This window comes from Fukomys damarensis, unplaced genomic scaffold (assembly GCF_012274545.1).
Source record: "Fukomys damarensis isolate Sample0158 unplaced genomic scaffold, DMR_v1.0_HiC HiC_scaffold_25, whole genome shotgun sequence".
Taxonomy (NCBI): Eukaryota; Metazoa; Chordata; class Mammalia; order Rodentia; family Bathyergidae; genus Fukomys; species Fukomys damarensis.
In genome coordinates, this window is record NW_022900937.1 from 19,481,579 (window position 1) to 19,498,428 (window position 16,850).

Here is a 16,850-nt window from a genome sequence, read left to right on the forward strand (position 1 = left end):
CAAACATTCATTCAACAAACATCCCACCAGTGCTGCTTCTGCACCAGGCCCTCAGCCCAACGAACATAGGGCAGCTTGGCTGCTGCCACTGTCATCAGCCGGGAGAGGGGGGAATCAGGCAAGTCAGCCTGCATGCATGTGGAGGGAGGCTGAATAAAGCCCCCCAAGGGGCCGGTCCTACTCCCGGAATCACAAGTACTGCTTTATGAATCAGGAAGTCTTCACAGCTGTGATTAAGGACTATTGTTGTTGTTGTTGTTTTTGTTGTTTGGGGGGGTGTTCTTTCTTTGGTTTTTGGCACCAAGGACTGAACCCAGGGCCTTCACACTAAGCTATATCCCCAGCCATTTCTCTTTAAGTTGCTAAGTTGCCCAGACCAGGCTTGAACTCGTCATCCTCCTGCCTCAGCCTACTACAGTGCTGGGGTTATAGGCATGTGTTCCACCATGCTCAGCTAAATTAGTGGTCTTGAGATAGGGAGGGATTTTCTTTGAGTCATCCTAAATGTAGCCACAAGGTCTTATAAGGGAGGCAGGAAGATCACAGGTGGGGGGAGCTGTGGTGGTGGAGGAGGGGAGAAGTGGATTGAGGTGAGATGTTCAGGCAGCCTCAGAGCCCAGAAAGGCAGAGGTCAGCTCCTCTCTGGAGCCCCTGAGGATTGCAGCCCTGGTGACACCTTAATTTCAGCCCCATAACATTTCCTTTGGACTTCTTACCTCCAGACTGTGCAAGACTGAATTAGTGTTGTTTAACACCACTCAGTTTGTGGGATCTTGTTAACAGCAACCACAGGAAACCAATACCAGGTGGACAGTTTGTAGAGGTGATGTCTGGCAGAGTCTTAAAGAATTAGGGGTTTAGCATGTGTGAGGCTTTGGGTTTGCTTCCTGGCAGAGAAGAATTAGGGCTGCATCAATAAAAGGCCAGAAGAATCAGCCTAGGCACAGGCCAGAAGTGAGACTGCCCCTGGCATTTTTGTGCCTATAGGGCACAGCCAGGATTTTGCAGGGCAGAGGAAGACCAAGCCATCAGAGATGAGGGCAGGGCCCACTGCACCACACAGGCCTTTACCAGACACCCTGAGGAGTGTGGCCATGTCCCTGGCACCAGTTGGGGGCCATTCAAGGTCTCAAACAGGAAGTGGCTGGACCATATTGAAAGCTTAGGCCACTGGCTTCCGGAGAGAGAAACATGGGGCAGCATGGATAGGGAGGCCAAGCTGGAGGCTGAGAGTCATCCAGCAGGGAGATGGTGGCAGGAGGAGCTCAGCAAGTGGGCCCACCTGAAGGTAGGGTGGGGGCTGGTATCCCCTGACTATGGAGAGACAGGCTAGAAAAATTAAGTAACAGGTTCTGGCCTTGCCAGTAGGGGGAGCCATCCAGCATATCTTGGGATCTGGGTTCTGGAAAGGGCACCCTGGGCTCTGGACTGGGGGTTGGGGAGGTGTGGACCTGCTGAGCCCCCACATCGCCCAGTTCCCCACTGTGGGAGCCTTGGATTCGGTGCTATGAAGGCACCACTAGCAAACAACCAGGAAACAGATGGGGAAAAGGTGCTCAGCTTTATAGGAAATCAGAGCAGTGACAATTAACTGCAAAACATCCTCATATCCAGTGCTGGCCTGTGCTGGGTGAGAAAGTGGGGTGTGAATTGGTAAAATGTGTCCAGAGAGCAGATTGAGAGTCTGTAGCCTAGAAATGCTTGTTTCTCTCACATAGCAATTTCCTTTCTAAGGAAATCAGCAGGGATGTGGCATGGAAGATTTATGCTCAAAGATGTGAATTCTGTCATTGCCTGCAATTGTATAAAACTGAGACGATCTGGCTGTTCCAAAGCAGGGCAATAGTTACAGAATTTAGGGTAACTTAAAGGAAGGAGTATCACGAAGACTTAAAAAAGAATTGTACAAAAATTTTTTAATAATATCATAAAATACTCATAAAGTAGTTATATTTTTTTAAAATTGTCTTTCTGGTATTGTGTTGGTTGCTTTTCTTATTGTTGAGACCAACTAACCAACAGTCAATGTTAAAGGAGGAAAGGTTTATTTCAGCTCACAGTTTGTAGAGGTTTCGGTCCATAATTGGCTGGCTCCAAGGCAGGACAGCACGTCAGGCAGGCATCACAGAGGAGGAAATGGTTCATGGCAGGGAAGGCAGGAAGCAGCAAGCAACAATCAGGAACCCTCTTTCTGTCCCTTATATCCTCAGGGTAGGTAGCACTCACACTCAGGTTCTTAATCCTGGCATCAAACCAGAAATCAATTCCAGCATCACATCCTTGATCTCAGCGCCACACATCCTAAATCCAGCCACCTCTGAAAAGCCCCACCTATGACCACATGAGTCTTTGAGGGGACATCTAGATAGAAGACATAACAGGTATAGACTTAATTCTACTAAGAAAGTTGTAAAGAGATATCAAAGTAATATGAGATGAGATAAAAATATGGTGAATATTTAATTTAATTTATTTTATTACAGTAAAAGATATATTGCCACGAATCCCCCCTCACAATATTCCTCCTGGCTCCAAACACACTTATCCCACCATTCTTGCCATTTTCCGAAGTAACTTTGGAAGTCTGCTTTCCTTAGTGTCTTTAGATGCACTGTCCTGGTGCCTCAATGTCCTGAATTGATTCAAAATGTTTACCTTTCATGGTCATTTTGACTTTGGGCAAGAGCCAGAAGGCGCATCGTGTCAGATGTGGTAAATAAGGTGGATGAGGACGCACTGTGATGTTTTCATGAGCTTGCCTTTCCATTAAATGGCACTCAGCTGCAGCATTCACCATTTAAACTCTTAAAGACACTAACGCAAGAGAACTTTCAGTACTTTCTTGTAGATGCAACAGTGCAAAGAGCAACGTTAGTTAGGACCAGACCTTGGTAGTGATAAGGTGCCTCTAAGTCTTTTTCAATACAGACCTTTTTCTCTCTGAGCCTCAGTTTCTCATTTTCTGTCAGGATCTCTGAGGTTCTCATCTGCAACAGAGTGGGGGCCCCTTTTATGCTCCCAGCTGGCCTGGTCCGTCCAGGAATGTAATTCCAGGAATATCCATCCGGGGGCGCATGCACACATCCTTCTTCCAGCCGAGTGTTCGCTGTCCCGCTGCGTGCACTTGTGCTCGCCTCATATAGAGTTTGGGAGCGCTCCCGGTCTGGGTCGGCTTGAGTGCTCCTGGCAGCAGACCCTGAGATGGAGTTAGGAGCAGGGACTTCTTCACCAGACCCCGGGCCACGGTCCGAGACAGCTGCATTCTCCCAAGGGGATTGCACACCAAGAGTCCAGCAGCCCTGGTTGTAAAGCGGTTCGTGTCCAAAATCCCAGCACAATGCCACCTCTCAGCAGCTCTCAGAAAGGGAGCCTGCAGACAGTTTTTCCAACTCTGTCAGGGGCCGGGGATTTAGCTCAGTGATTCCACCACCTGCCTCGAAAACTCAAGGACCCAAGTTTGATCCCCGGTACCAAAAAAAAACCCAAAACCAAAACAAAACAAAACAAAAAAAACACCCCAAATTAGTCAGATCCGAGGGTCCCAGGAAATAGGGTCGGGCTGGGGAGTCTGAGCTGGGCAGGGGGAGCACCTGCTTGTGCCGTGGAGGGATGTCTCCTCCCAGGCACCATGATGCCCATCTGCCATCTTGGAGCACTCGCACATTGCCGGAAGCCCCTCTCTCCAGAGTCCAGATGGCCACTCTGCCCTTCCTCCTCACTGCCCCTCTGCCCTGGCCCCTGGCCCCACTGAGAACAAAGACCCGGGAAAAAAAATCAGCAGGGCCCCAGCACCTGGTCTTTGGAGGTAACTGGCACCCAGTGGGACAGGTAGGGGTCCTTGGTTGTCATGGAGACCATGTCTGTCAACCTCCCTGCAGTGGAGATGGATGCCTGGAGGATGGACAGGTGTGCAGGCGGTAGAGTATGCAGAGAAACACACATACCTAGACACACACAGGCACACAGCTGCACACACAGGCCCACCCACCAACTTCCCCCCCACAAGTGCCTGAGACTGTTGGGACTGTGCCCTGCCACTGTGTACCGAGCTGAGAAAGTGTAAACAAGTACGCAGAGGTGTGTAGGGCCTCCTGTCTGTGAGGTGTTCTGGTAGGTCTGAGTCTGTAAGCTGTGCTCACCCTGCTACTGTACAGGGTGGGCCAGTGTGTAGTGTGAGTGTGCACTCAGTAAAGGTGTGCTTACGGCCTGAACATGAGTCCGCACACTTACAGTGAATGTAGATGGGGAGGGTTGTGAGCGCCCAGTTCTCCCACAGGTCTTATCCCCTCAATACCCAAAGGGCAGTAACTGCCAAAAGGCACTGGGTCCTAGGGCCAGGGGCCCAGGAAAAAGGCCTGAATGATTTTCTCTTGCAGCTGACCTTCCCATGCTCTTGTCAGTTGGGACACTCAGGAGAAGGCCAGCTGGATCATCCCCAGGGCTTGTCAAAAGTGGGCTTTTGAAAAAAAAAAAAAAAAGTGGGCTTTTGGTGCTTTGGTGCTGGTGGGGTAGGGTGGAGGAACCTTGGGAGATTCAGGAAGAAACAAGGGCCCTGATCCAAAGACCTAGCTAATCTCTCATTTACCTGATACAATGGAGCTACACTTCCTGGTCCCCGTGTGACACTGGAGCTCCCTGCACTGGGACTGCAGTTCCCTGTGAACCCTAAATGGGCTCTCCAGGGGGGCCCTAATTTACCCCTTTAAATCAGAGTTTGCAGAGTGTGGAGTCTGAGTCTACATTTTTTACTGGAATAGGTTACCCATAAAATACAGGTGGCCCAGTTAAATTTGAATTTCAGATTAAAATATTTAGTATAAATGAACCCCAAATATTAAATAGGAAATACTTGTACTAAAAAAATTACTCATTGTTCCTTTTTTTAGTATATGTGGTGCCAAAGTGAGGAGTACTCATTGCTCTTTGAAATTCAAATATGATTGGGCATCTTGTACTTTTATTTGCTGAATCTGGAAGCCCTACATGGAAAGTCCCTCAAAGATACAAATAGGATGAAAGTGAAAGAAAGAATAAATATATTCCACACAAATGGTAACCAAAACACAGCTGCAGCAGCATACCAATGTCAGAAAAAGATAGACTTTAAGTCAAAAATTGTTATAAGAGAAAAGAAAAATATTATATATTCACAAAAGGGTTGATCTATTTAAAAGCCGTAACAATTATAAACATACATGCACCTAACAACATAGCCCCCCAAAATATAAAGCAAATATCAACAAAATTGAAGGGAAAAGACCATTCTACAATAACATTTCACAATTTCAATATCCCACTTTCAATAATGCATAGAACAAATAGAAGGAAGATCAATAAGGAAATAGAGGACTTGGCCAATACTATAAACCACATAGACTGGGTAGGGTTTTAATGTCCCTCCTCATCAAAAGTCATAGTGAAAATTTTTCCCTATTGTAAGGTATTAGAAAGATAGAAATTTAATTTGACTGTGGGAGTCAGAGGCAGGACCTTTGGGAAATAACTGAGGATAAGTGAGGTCATAAGGGTGCAGCATTAGTCCAATGGGACTATGGCTTTAAGAAGAGAAAGACGTGAGCTAGGGTGTATAGTCCCTCCTCTGCTGTCACATACTTGCTGTTTGGGAGTCTGTAGACTCCCCCCCAGTGCAAGAACCTCACCAGATACAGATACCCAGAAAGATTGCCATGGAAGTGGGAGCAAATATTTTTATCTTGGTTTGCAGCTAAGGACTTTGACCAAAAAAGTCAAAGCAACCAACCTGAGCTTCCTCTGCAACTGGGGCTTGAAAGCAGCCTAGTACCAGGCTGTGGGAGCAATAGTGGATTCCCCATGCACGGACTGTTTGTGTGGGCATCAGTTCAGCATACCTCCAGTGCACCCTGACAGTTTAGTGATTTAGCACCCATTTGAAGAAAAAAAACTTCATTTTGAAGAGCTGTCTTAGGTTCTCAGGAAAGTTGAGCTGAAAGCACATCAATTTTCCATGTGTCCCTACTTCATACATGCACACACCCTTTCCGCTGCAAGTCCTGCTTGGCAAAGCGACAGCAGTCACAGTCAGTGAGGCTGTGCTCACGCATCCTTCTCATCCAAAGTACACAGCTTACTGGAAGCTTCCCTCTTGGCCTTGTCCATTCTGCTGGCTTGATGAGTGTTTAATGACACAATTCCACCATCACTGTGTAGAGAAAGGTTTCACTGCCCTAAAAATTCTCTGTGCTCCATCTATTCAGCCTCCCACCCCAATCCTTGGCAACCATTCATTGTTTTACTGGGTCCACAGTTTGGTCTTTTTGAGGCTATTGTGCAATTGGCTTTTGGGCTTTGTTTTTATTTTTGTTCTTGTTTTCTTTGAAATAGGATCTTGCTTGTTGTCCAGGTTGGCCTCAAACTCACAGCAACTCCTGCCTCAGCCTCCCCAGTCCTGGGATTACAGGTGTGCACCACCATGCCTGGCTTATCATATAGGTGGAATCATACAGAATATAGTCTTTTAGGACTGGCCTGTCACATAGTGTTATGTAGTTAAGCTTTCTCCGTGTCTTCTCATGGGCAATAGCTCATTTCTTTTCAGCACTAATAGCCCATTATCTGGATGCCCAGTTTGTTTATCCAATTACCCAGAGGACATCTTGCAATTTTTATTGAAGCTGCTATAAACATCTGCATGCAAATTTTCATGTGGTCATGAGATTTTATCACATTTTGGTTGATACCAAGGGATGCAATTACCAACTGCACGATAAGAGGGTATATTTGTAAGGAATCACCAGACTTTCTGTTTGGTGGCTGGACCAGTTTGCACTCCCACCAGCCATGCGGGAGAATTCGTGTTGCCCCATGTCCTCACCACCATTTGAAGTGGTCACTGTCTTAGAGTTTTGTTCCATTTTGCAGACAAGGAGACTGAGGTCCAGGTAAAGAGAGTTAAAGTCTTGGCCAGGCAGTGACATTGTCTTCCCACATATACAACCCTCATTATATACAGGTCACTGTGTGCTCTTTGGCTGAGAAGTCCTGTCCAGGGTGTGTCTGTGACCTTCCCAGGAGGCTTTGCAGCTACCCTGGCACATCACCTGGCAAGGGGCCTTCCAGAGGTGAGACTGGGTCATGGGTGGGTGTGTGAACTTGCAGGGCTGGGTGGGGTGGTGGGAAGAGCTGAGCTCAGGTTGGATGTGAGTCTAAATTCTCACTCCCACTCACAGCTGTGTGGCTGCCCACATGTCCCTTAGCCTCTCCCAGCCCACGTAGGCACAACTTTGTGAGTTGGAAGATCTGTGGAGACTCCGCTTGGAAAGCACCTGTATGCAATCAGCAATTATTTAAAACTCAGACCATCTGTGTTTGTAAGGGGCACTGATCTGTGGCTTTCTTTTCTGGCAATGTCTTTGATTAGATTTGTCATCAGGGTAATGCTGACCTCATAGAATGAGTTAGGGACTTGATGAGGTTTGAGTGTTCCCCAGCCCAAATGTCCATGTGTTAGAATTTTAATTCTCCAGTGCCATAGTGCCGGGGTGGGGGGACCTGGTAGGAGGTGTTTGGGTCATGGGGTGGAGCCCCTGTGCAAAGATTCATGCCTTTATCACTCTCACAGTACTGGATTAGTCACCCTAAGAGTGAGTTGTTGTAAAAGTAGTTTCAGGCCAGGCAAAAGGGCACATACCTGGATGCTGAGGCAGGAGGATTGTGAGTTCAAGCCAGCCGGATCCACCCTGCCAGATGCTGTCTCAAAATGAAAAATAAAAAGGACTGGGGATGTACTCAGTGATAGAGTCCTCCTGTATTCAATCCCCAGTATTTAAAAAAAAAAAACAGCGATTCCCACTTTCTTGATATTCTGTAGCTTCCTCTCTTTGCCACATAATCTCTTGCGCTTTATGACATGAGCCCAAGCATCAGGAGGCCTCCCCAGAAGCCAAGCATCTGCTGGTGCCATGCTCTTGGGCTTCCCAACCACCAGGATCATGCTCTAAATAAACCTCTCTTTTTTATAAATAACCCAGCCTTGGGGATTCTGTTATATAAATCTATAGAAATAGATAAAGATGCAGCCATTGTGGGTCTTGGGCATGAAGTTGTAGCACATGGAGGGGAACTTCTGGGTGTTGGTTTCTGAGCTGGCGCCTTAACAATGAGATGATGAGGTGACAGGGTGAGCTGTTGAGCACAAGCAAGGTGCCCATAGGTGAGCTGGAGTACTCTACTTTCATGCTGCCCCTTTGTGCTCCATGTTCAGTGAAGGCTCTGGAAGCTGGGTCTGGGTCCAAGCAATCAGAAGACACCCACAGTCCAACAGAAAGAGCCTAGGTGGACCCAGGCAGGTCCAGAGTTGAATGTTGTCCCTATCACTGCCCCGTGAGATGACTGTGGGCTTCAGATCTCTGAGCCTCAAGTTCCTCAGCTGTGTAATGGAGATAGAAGTTGCTCTAGGGCTGTGGTGAAGACCAAATAAAATGGCCTTTAAGCTCCCAAGTCCATGAAGTGCTGGGAACTGTCATCTTTTTAGTCTTGAACTCAGTCCCCATTTTTAATGATGACAGAAAACAGGATTTTGTTCTTTGGGAATTTAGGCAAATTGAAACTCCCTCTCAAGATTCAGTAATTGAGTCTGATAAAATAAACAGACAATAGATAGATTAACAAGAGAAAAGGCACACACATTTATGAACATGCACAGGTACATGGGAGCCACACAAAATAAGACAAAGAAGGGCAGATGGCTGAGACTTTAATATCTTTTTCAAAGGATGAGGGAAGTGGGAGGCTGCAGGCACTTTTGGGAAGGATGAATGATTTTAGGAGAAATGAGTAGACTCAAAGAACAGACAGTGGCCTGGGACAAAGCTCTCCTGGCCCTGGGTGTGGTGATTTTCAGTCCCCTCCTCTGTGACATGAGTTTGCTCTTCTGTGGTTGATCACATTTCAGTGAGAAGATCAACGGCAGTCATACTCCTCTTTGCTGGGTCTGGTCTCTAGTTAAATAAGGGGACCTCTGAGAAAGCCCCTTGCATGAAAGAAAGGAGGGTGGAGAACCCGAGAGGCAGAAGGAGGTCAGCCCCACCTTGAGGTGATTTTCTAGTGCAAAGTACCCAGCTTGTTGAGGGTCATACTTTGGGGTATCCATATCTCCTTAAAGAGCTTCCCAGGAACATCGAAACTGTTTTTGTTGTTGTTGTTGTTGTTGTTTTGTTTTTTTGGTTTTTTTTTGTCAGTTCCTGATGAATTCCCCACAGCACCCACGGTTCTTCTTCCCTACTCTGCCCAGCCACAAGTGCTCCATGAACAAGCAATGATCCAGCCAGTGTTAGGTTCACAGCAGGGTGACGGCGACAGTGGCTGCCCCTTCGTGAATTATCCTTGACAGAATTACTTTTGCTTACCCTCCCTTTGCCCCAGCATCCTGAAAACTGAAAGAAAAGCTGCACTTAAGTAATCAAGATGTTAACTGATTACTAATCGTTCTTTACATTTACAGAACCCAGAACATCTATTTGATGAGCTTCAGATAACATCAAAATAGGTAGTAGTCCTCCTTACTCTGTTTTGTGCACTGATTAACACAAAGCATATAAATTGCTTTGAGGCTTAACTTGCAGAAAAGTAATGCATTTGTCTAAAGAATCGACAGACAGGAATTAGCCCCAGGAAGTCAAGGTCAATCTCTATGTTTCAACTAAGGAACAGAGGATGTAGGACTTGAATGAAGGAGACTCCACCCAGCACAGAATGTAGTTTTCCTGTCTGTCAACTTCTCATCTCTTTTCCTTCCCTGCAAAAGCCCTTTCAAGTACCTGAGTTACTAAGATGGACTTTTGGGAGGGATGATAGCTCCCCTTACTTAGGGGTCTGGCCCCTGAGTAAACCCAATTTGCTTTCTACCGACTCTTACCTCTTCTGGGTTCTTCGATTGGGCTCTTCATCGAATGGACACAAGACAGCCAGGCACGGTGGCACAAACCTGTAATTCCAGCACTCAGGAAGCTGAGGCAGGACGATCACTGTGAGTTTGAATCCAGCCTGGGCTACATAGTGAGTTCCAGGTTAGTCTCAACTACATAGCAAGACCCTATCTAAAAAATTAAAATAAAATAAATTAAAAAATGGACGCAAGACAGATTAACGGGAGTAAACCCATATTTGATTATGCTTTTGTTCAGAGGAGTCCTACACAATACCTGAAGATATTTAGAGCATTCTGAGCTACAGAAAGGGATAGAAAGGAGCCTGGGGCTTCTGGGGGTGGTGGAGACCAGTTATAGGAGGAAGTGAGGAGGAAATGAATGTGAATAAAGGTAGCTCTGTTATACAGATAAAGCCTCTCAGGTAATGAAAGGTGTCCAAAGCAGTCTTCTTCCTGTTAGACTTTACTGGTGTAGGTTTCTTATGGATGTAAATTTCTTTTACAAAAGGGTGTCTTTTCAGAGTTGCTCCTGTGTCTGCAGTTTCTCAGAATAGCCAGCTCAAAATACATCAAGGAAGTGTATTTTGGGGTGGCATATTCTGGTCTCCTACAGTCATATTTTGGGGCGGTGTATGTCCTAAGCCCCAACCAAGGAACTGCAGAGGAAGAAGATGCACATTGTTTCAAAACAGACAGGTCCCCGAGACCCACAGCAGTGTGATAATTAACAGCACTGTCACCTTTTTCTCATGGTGGGTGGGGAGAAGTGGATCTGGAATAGCACATCTGACAATAAAAAAACACAAAGAGATGGTTCCTGGACCTGAACAGGGAAGATATATTTTGGACACTTTAAAGAATTTTTATGTGTACTGGCCAGACAATAAACAAATATATTAGTGCCTCTTCTCTTTTCATTGTTATACGCCTCCCTCAATAAATCACAATACCTCATACAGACCAAGGATTCTCTTAAGGCATTTCAAAATCCAACTGTTTATGCATACATGTGTCCCACACTCGAGCCCTGCATATACCTAGGGCAGGTGTGGTGGAGGAGATAGGCCGTGTCCTTGTGAGCTGGGGTCTGGAACATATTGAAGTAGGAAGAGACCTTGGCAACCATCTGATCCAAAGTGTGCTCTTTACAAACAGCGAATGGAAATACAGCTATGACAGAGTACTTAGCCCTAGGGAGGTGGTACATGTGGGGAGTTCAGTGGAGAGAGGGGATAGTGGTGACATAGGTGGTGGCATAGATAGATAAGAGAGTAGGACATCTGGGGCACTGCCAGGGCCCGGCCTGGCGGAAGAGGCATCTGGAAAGGGGCTGCTGGGCTGTAGGAGAATCTCCAAGATCTTCCCAGTCCCTGAGGCCACATCCCTGCTGTCTCATGGAGGAGCACCATCAGGATGGTTGCCATTCACACCACTGGGGGCATCTTGAGGCTCAGCCTCAGAGGGACAACTGGGGCCAATGCAGGCTGGCACCCGGGGCCTCTAAGCCTGCATGCATGCTCACTAAAGCACCTGTCCCTTGCTGGTTTCAGACCTCTGTCCCTCCCCTTGTCTCTGCTCCCTGCTGCACTATGGCCCCCTCATCTTCAGTGGAAAAATCTGAAAGCCCTTAGTGCAGACAATGGAGCTCAGGGTAAAATCCAATTATGATCCCTGGGAGAGGAACGGTGACAGACACTCTTTCAGATCTTCTGTTCATACTTTAGCTGACAGGGTCCTCACTACCCTCCATGATGTAAATCCCTGGGCCCTAAATGGTGTCAGAGGCCTCTGAGGTACTCCATGCAGGAGTTTCCGGCTCAATAGGCCTGGGGTAGAGCCTGGAAGCTGGCATTTCTAACCAGTTCCTGAGTGAAGATGGTGTTGGTTTGAAGCTCATACTTGGAGGACTGTCTAAGCCAGAGACGCACAACTCCTGGGAACCAAGCTGCACAGAAAGAGGTGAGTGGTGGTGGAGCAAGTGAAGCTTCATCTGTATTTATAGTAACCCCATCAATCAAATTGTGCCTGGGCTCCACCTTCTGTCAGATCGGCTCCAGCATCAGATTCTCATAGGAGCTCAAACCCTACAGTGAACTGCATGTGCAAGGAATGTAGGCTGCAGGTTCCTTATGAGAAGCTAACATTTGATGATCTAAGGTGGAGCTGAGGAGATGATGCTAGTGCTGGGGAGCAGCTGCAAACACAGATGCACATCAACAGAGAGGTCTGACTGTGTGATAAATGCAATGCACGTGGAGCACCCTGAGACCCTCTCCTCTGTTACACGGAAAAATTATCCTCCACACAACCTGTCTCTGGTGTGCTGAAAAGGTTAGGGACTGCTGTCTCAGTGTTACTACAGTATTTAGATGGAAAAGGATCTAAAATGTGGAGATCTGGTTCCAAGGGGGCTTTGCAGCACCTCCTGTTAGTGGTGGGTAGCGTGGCAGGATCTTGTTCCAGGGGCTTTGCAGCACCTCCTGTTAGTGGTGGGCAGCGTGGCAGGCTTTTTGTCTCTGGTGGAGCCTTGTTACATCTTCGACTGTTTGCATCTTCAGATGTTGCATTGTTGCTGTGGGAGAGGGAGACTGAGATATCCCACCCAGAATATGTATATCTCGGGCATAACTCTAGCTGGTTACTCAGGGACTCTGCAGACCTATGCAGACAGAGGGATGGCTATGAGAAACTGTCCTCTTGCAAAGGAAAGCTACTCCTCTCCACGTTATGAGAGCAGACAGTGCCATAGGCAGGAGCTTTTCACAGGAAGGAGGGGTCATAGGTCTGACCAGACAGAGATGGCCGCAGGTGGCTGTTGCCAGGGAGACCTGGTCAGCATCAATCACAAGCAACTCCTCCCCTGCCTTCTGAAGAGGATACCCAAGGCTTTAGGTTACAGAGGGTTCTGAGCATTTACTTTTCTTCAGGTGATACCCCCCTGTGCGATAATACATTTTTATATCATTGTCTTCTGTCAGTTTTTCTAATGTCGCGCATTTCTGAGGCCCAGGTATTGACATGCAGAGGAGGAGGGAGGGGACACTCCCCAGCTCTCAGGAAGGTGGGGTTCTCCAAAAGCATTCCACAGACAGGACCCAGGAGGCTGGACTCTGGGCTTTGTAAGCTTCCTGCTCAGAGGGGTGAGAACGTGGGACTCTGGACTTCCTACCTCATACCCTTGAGGAACCTTGACCCACAGCACAGGGGCGAATTTGGGGCTTGCAGGTCATGCAACATGGGTGAGATGAGCGGTAATGTTCTGCCCTAGGGAAGTGGTGGCCCTCAGAGGCAAGGGGTCACATGAAGCTGCCCAGAGCTGCAGGTAGAACAGCAAAAGCTGAGTGAAGCCTGGGCCTGGGCCCCTTTGGCTCAAGAGCAAGCAAATCACTCCCAGGAAGTGAATCTGGTACAAGGGTGTCAGACAACAGCCCTGCTTAGACTGGTGGTGAGTGGAAGAGGTGCTCCAGGTATGTGGTTCTGGAGCAGGGCTCCCAACCAGCACACCATAGGATGGAGAGGAGGTTCCTGGAGCCCATTAGTCTCCGACCACACCCACAGGGCTGAGAAGGAGCCCCAGCAGCCATCTGCTCTGCCTGTGGCAAGGGCGCCTGTTTGCCATCAGGGCCCAGGGGACAGCTTGAAGAGCAGACCCGGGGAGGGACTGGTTTGGTTCTCTCACTGTGGCTGCTGCCTCCCTGGGCCCTGTCCAACACTGCACACACGCACACTCACACACACACACTCACACATGCACACACACAGACACTCAGGAAGCTCACAGAGCTTATCAAGGACAAAGAGCATCCCACACAGGGAAGGCGGCCTCCAGCCAAGGACAGACTCAGGGGACCCCAGATGATGTACCCGCCTTCCCTTCATTGCTCATCGCCCCAAGACATGGGGTGACAGCCCCAGGCAGGTCCAGCTGTCCAGCACTTGGCCAGGCCACCATCAGAATTGTGTGCAGTGGCAATGGAGAAAGAGGAGAGAAAACAAGAAAGAACAACCAAGCATAAAATGAGGAAGAAGCAGAGAGACACAGGTACAGGGAGATGGAGGCAGGGGGATCAGAAGGACAGAAGGACAAAGAGAAGCCGCCATGGGGGATAGAGGTGAGGAGGCAGGAGGAAGAGAGGACTCTCAAAAGGCAAGGTCCACAGAGGGGAGCCTCATACCCCACAGGAGAGCAGAGGGGACAGAGGGCAGAGGGTCTGGGTGTCCAGGAGGACAGAGAAGCAGGGCTGGGCTGGGGGCAGAGCTACGGAGTGGAGGAGAGGTTGGACAACTTCGAGGCAGGAAGGGGACGTGGGAGGCTGCAGAGTCATGGATGGTTGCAGGCTGGGAGGCTTCCTGGAGGAGGCGGCATGGGAGGAGGAATGAGGAAGGGTCAGCTATGCCCAAGTAAAGAAGGGCGGAGGAGATAGCGATGCTAGGCATGCAAAGGGAGGGCTGGGCCTCCTTCCACGGAGAGCACCGAGGAGCCCCTGGTGGGTTCAAAGCAGGCAGGTCTGTGGGTTTCGAGCTCGAGGCAGTAGACGCTGGGTGGAGCGTGGGTGATGAGCCGAGGATGAGTCCAGTGGCCCTGAAAGGTAAAGTGGAGCCAGGCACAGTGGAGGGGATGAGGTGCGGGGAAATCTGACAGCTGCAGAGTTTGGGACAGAGTGACAGACAGAGGCCGAAAGAGGGCCCCACGTCCTGGGCCATGACAGAGGTGGCCAGTGGGACCAGACGGGCACCTCCCTCTTATGGGGCTCCCCACCACAGTGTGAGATGGTGCCCACTGCTGTAAGTCTTTCCCAGGAGGCCAACAAGCCCCTCCCCATTGCATGGGGGCACCCAATACAGAGCCTGGACAAAGGCTAGGTGAACGGGTACAGGAGGCAGGCACAGTCTCACATCAGGAGGCCCAGAATGGCCACAAGAGGTGGGACCTGACTCAGAGGGTCCTGAAGGCAGAGGCTGACAGACAGGGCCTATACAGCCTTAGTGGATTGGCCGGGCAGTGCTTCAGAATATCGCAGGGGCAGTCTTGTAACTAAAGGGGGACACATGGTCACAGTCCTTAAAGAGAGATTGGACAGATACATGTCATCAGAGGAAGGATAATGCAGCACAATCTCTCACCATGGAGAGAGCCTCAGGAGAGCTACACAGAGGAGATGACAATGGAGCTGGGCTTTGAAGGATGAGCTGGAGTTTGCTGTTGCTGACAACAATGGGTAAAGGCCCTGGGGGCTAAGGGAAGCACAGAGGCAGCAATGTGACTTGGAGACCCTTTCTGTTGGTGTTTCTATCTTTCCAATCACATCCATGCACAGCCTCTTCTACTCCTGCCATTACCTTGCAGTTAAATCCCCTGCATCCAAACCTGTCTCAGGCTCTGCTTTGGGGGAAACCAAGAAAGATGGACTGTGTGCAGCTGGGACCTGGGAAGCCACACCGTGAGAGGGAGGGGAGCACACATTTCTGAGTTGATTCTTTAGGCTGAGCCCTTGGTTGGGGGATCTGAGACCTTTGCTTGCCCAGCCTTCTTTTCTGCCTGGGGACAAGGCAGAAGGGACCAGCCTGCAGCACATGAGCCATCAGAAGCATTTTCTCTCTGCATTTGGAGTGTGTCACATGGGTTTGGGGGCAGCAGATTGATGTTCCTAATTACTTTTGGCTCAAGCTGATATTAAGTATTTGTCTCATCCCCGGATCCCACAGTAACAGCGGAAGGTGCCAAGAGGGACGCTGGGGAGGAGAGAATGACAATCTGGGAGATGGCTGCGAACAAACCACAGCTGTGAGTGCAGGTGACTGGTATTCTTGGGTTGCCCCTTGATGGCTTCCAATGGGGCCCTAGGGCTGAAGCCCACCCCAGCCCACTGCTCCATCTTGATGCTGAGCCCCCCAAGGTAATCCCAACCCAGAATCTGACCATGTCTGGTGCTGGACCACTGGCTGATGGGAATTGCTTCAGGCCGGGTTTATATTTCTTCTCCTGGCTGAAGAAATCACTTGATTTGTCTTTGGTGGTACTCAACATGTGCCAAGCACCCACTTTCTGCCCAGGGGTACGCAGTAAGAGAAGGAAGCACTTGTGCCCAGAGGGGAGCCAGCCACTCTGCACCCACAGGAAGTGCATGAACTTGAGACCAGACGCTGGGCACTGAGGCTCGCAGTGCAGAACTGTGGGTGGAGGTGGCAGGGAGGTGGTGGGGCTGCCAGAGGATGGGGTGCACTTGGGTTGACACAGGATGGGGAGGGGGCTGCAATGCGGCCAACCATGGACATTTGCCTAGCAATGGCCTGGGAGAGGAGCTGACCCGGACCTGGGCAGCATCAGCCACCCCAGAGGTTGAGAAGTGGCTGAACTGCTTTTGGGGTCTAACAGTTGCCTACCTGCCTGGTGAGACACAGGCAGCAGTTGTGGGAGCACTGGGGCTCACAGGCCCAACACACTGAGGAAGACTTGGTTCCCATCTTGGCTCTGTCATCTCGGGCAAATCCCTCCCCTCTCTGAATCTCTCCAGGCCAGAAAGGTGGGGTGTGGTGGGGTGGCTATTCCTTCCTCAAAGGAGAGCCCGGAAGATGCCTGACACCTGGGCCTCCAGCTGTGCCAACTCTTCCCCTCCTACCCTGTTCCGCCTAGTTCTCCCTGGGGAGGGGTCACTCCTTTCTCAGGAACTTCAGATTGTACCTCAGATCCTTTTACCGCAGCTCCAGATTCGCTCACCACGGGGGCGCGCCTGTGTCCCCTGTGCAGTGCACTCTCGGGCTGGTGTGGTCGCACCTCACCTGGAACAGGGGTGCAGGGAGTTTGCCACAGAGTGGCCAGAGAGGGTCGTGCGCCCCTGTCCAAGTCCCCGTCCCTCCGGCCCTGTTTCCTTCTGCGTAAAACCAAAGAGGCGCTCACTCGGGCCCTGCGGCCACCGCGCGCCCAGGTCTCCGCGCCACGCCC